Raw genomic sequence first — 3466 nt, 5'->3', positions numbered from 1 at the left:
CCCAATAGGACAGAACAGTTAACATGGTTGTTGAAACATTAGACATGCTTTTCTTATAATCTACTACAATAATTATGTTACACTAAAAAAACAATACTGAATTTGTTTTCCCTTACATTTTGAAGCCACTGACATATGGCCTAAAACACAACTAGTGAATTGTAGAACAAATAGAAAGCATGATAAGGTAGTTTTATATATGCTGTGCAATAAAAATAAATATTAATACAGGGTAACAAGTTATGTATAAAACAAAAAATACACTCAATATAGTGTAAACTATGAGTGAAAGTAATGGAATATTTTTGGAGAAACAAAGATCAGTGTGCTGCTATCATTTTATATTAGAGTCTGTGGTCTTTGCTGCCTGAACTGGTCTACCTAGTACTATGTATACTGAACAATTTGCATAGGTGCAGCCGAAACACAGACATAAAGTAGAGACAACTCATAGTCAAAACATAAAAAATAAAGAAAAGAAAAAGTAGATGTAAGCATATAAGTGCAATGTGCTTTCTATTTCAAATTCAGCAATTTTACTTTTCTCTCCTTATGAGAACAACAAAGTGTGTTCACTTTTCTAGGAAAACTCAGCCCTTTCTACATACTATATTTTTTCTTCTAATTCATAATCAAAAGCTACTTCGTGCAAAGCATCACTCTGCAAGGGAACATAGAGCTGGAAACATGATGTGTCATGTCAAGTAGATTGCATTCATGCAATGCATATACATAAGAGAATGGTAAAACTGAGCTCACTGTCACCTTCAAATATTTTCAAACGTGTCTGTGCAGGGAAACCTAGCAAACATTTATCCTACCTAACCGGTGCATCAGGAACAGTGGGAATTTAATTGACCTAGTTCATCTAGAAAAAAAAAAAAAAAAGCTATCCTCATTTGTAATTTTACCATCTATAACATTGCCACCTTTACCTGTGAATCCTAAATAAGGACTGTGCAAGCTTCACTACTCCAGGTGTCACTGACGTACATTGGCTTCATGCTCAGCCAGAAAGACATAGCACATTCCCCCCTGACTACCTGCTTCAAGACCTTTTCTACTGATCATACGGATAACACCAAGGGCTAGATTTACGAAACTGCGGGTTTGAAAAAGTGGGGATGTTGCCTATAGCAACCAGATTCTAGCTGTCATTTAGTACTTTCTACAAAATGACAGCTAGAATCTGATTGGTTGCTATAGGCGGCATCCCCATTTTTTCAAACCCGCAGCTTACTAAATCTAGCCCCTAGGGTCATTTACGTTTATGTATATAATCTAAAAGATGTATTGCTTTTTAATAGTTGGGGCTACTGCCCAAAAAGCATAAATGTGGTCAGTGACTAAAAAAAATATCAAATCAGCAATATCACACTATGAATAGTTTCATTGAAACATCTCCCATTTATTACTGTAATCTCTTATGCTTTGCATTCTGCCTAACAACTATGTTCCATAATATACAATGGGCCGAGAACATAAAATGCAAACTATATATACGCATACATTAAAGGGAGCATAGCTTCAAATGTAATAGTTTAATTTATTTTCTGGGAGAGTCAAAATGTCTACTTCTATTAAACTTATAACTGTACAGGTTTTACACCTTGGTTGCTTGAGCGCCAGAACATTTCCAGACATTACACATCCTTCTGTGTAGTCCATAAACCAAAATGCCTACAAAATACTATAATACAGACCAACCAGCAAGGTTCAGGTGAGGTGGGCAAAGAAAACAAAAAACAAAAAAAGATCACTCTACTAGAAATAACATTCAGTTAACTGTTTGAAAATAATAATAAACAAAAAATGCATCTATCGAACTGATAATACAGTGTAGATTCATTTCCAAACATTTGTGTTTTCATTTACCTTCTAAAATATGCAACTTAGTTTTAAAAAAAAAAGTAAAGTTAATTCCATATATTTTATACCACTAGGTGGAATATTTTCCTTACAAAAACAAAACAAAAAAACCACAACCACACCTCTGACTGGGATGGAGGGAGCAAGCAAGTTTTAAATAAAAATACACTTTTGAGAGGCAAGTTAAGTTTCAAAAGCAGTACTTATATCTGCTGTACATTGTTATATTAAATAAGTAGTATTTAAATATCTGCTTTCACTGTACATGAACCTGGACGTCTAATTGTCTTTAGGCGCTGCCTCTTCTGACATCTGTTCTTCACTAAGCTCATTTTTTTTCCCCAACTTACAACTCAAGGAGTTAAAATAACAGGAATTTGAGTTCAGCTTTAATTTGCAATAACCAAACCATCCTCAGGCACATTCCCCATGATGGAACCGCCCCTCCATCAGCCCTAGAGTCAATTTAGGAGATAGGTAATTGTTTGTGCTACACAAATACTCACAGGCAGATAAAACTGCCTTGCTGTGAAAGCATATTCAGAGTAATAAAAAAAAGAAACTAAAGGGAAACGCCCCACAATGAAGAACACGTGTTACTCTTACAGTCACAGAAACCTAAAATAAAAAGTCATTGTACTACAAAAGTTTTTTTTCCCCCCCTTTAGAAATTAGTTTTACTAACCAAGTTAAAAAAAATATCCAAAGTTGCATGTGAAGCAAACAACAGATGGTAAGTGATAGCTTTATACCTGGAGCATGGGGAAAGAGGAGATGCATCTTTTCAGAAACAACAAAAGGGGTTCTCTAAAATCATTATCTCTACTATACAACATGGAAAAAATAGTTTCTATGGCAATCTAAAGCTTTCCTAGTTTATCTGTTACCGTTCTTTAAAGTAAATATGGGCAGACAGGCAACTAGATCGCTGCACACAGCACTATACATCTAGGAAGAGATCGTGCACTCACCTGTATTGTGGGGCAGAACGTTTCACAAGCAGATCGGACCTATCAGATTTAGCAGAAGAGACAACTGTAGAAGAGTGCGGCTGGTGGATTCTATGAATCTGGGACTTGTTTTGAACCTCTCCCTCACACCACACCAGTTCCCGCCCCTTCTCCCCTTGGCTGGATTATGAGATCACACGTAATATGGGTGTGGAGAGAAAATATAGATTCCACTCTGCATAAAGCAAGTTAAACAGAACTCGAAAAGTTATCTTTTTTTTTTTCCCACCCCACAGCAGCTTTCAAATTTAAAAAATGCACTCATACCTAGTTCTCCAAATAGGATCAGTATCTATGTAATTGGGTTATGCCAAGCTCCACCCTAGCTAAGCAAAACAGATGGAAAAAAAAAAAGACACTCATATCCAATCTGGCAAAAGAAAGCCGTAGTATTTGTTTTTGTACAGATTGCCACCCACAAAGAGATATTTAAGGTTTACCCTGAACAATCAGCGCCACATAGTATTTGCAGGGACATTTGACCTTTTCCTAATAGTATCTTAGCTGTAAGATTACAAACATTTATTTGTCAGACTATTCTTTTTATGACATATGATGTCCTAATGCATTCTGAAAATAAGTAGTTA

The 3466-nt window shown here is 35.6% G+C and overlaps 1 protein-coding gene across 1 annotated transcript in view; it reads right to left on the bottom strand.

Moving 5' to 3' along the window:
• EMP2 (epithelial membrane protein 2) overlaps window positions 1–2995 on the bottom strand; it is a 34323-nt gene extending 31328 nt beyond the window's left edge. The window contains exon 1 of the mRNA XM_075179821.1: window positions 2841–2995. The gene's annotated coding sequence lies outside the window, so the exon portion shown is untranslated. The remainder of the gene's footprint in view (window positions 1–2840) is intronic.
• Window positions 2996–3466: the final 471 nt, after the last annotated feature.

This window comes from Mixophyes fleayi, chromosome 7 (assembly GCF_038048845.1).
Source record: "Mixophyes fleayi isolate aMixFle1 chromosome 7, aMixFle1.hap1, whole genome shotgun sequence".
In the NCBI taxonomy this organism is placed as follows: domain Eukaryota; kingdom Metazoa; phylum Chordata; class Amphibia; order Anura; family Limnodynastidae; genus Mixophyes; species Mixophyes fleayi.
This window is presented reverse-complemented; position numbering and strand designations above follow the sequence as displayed.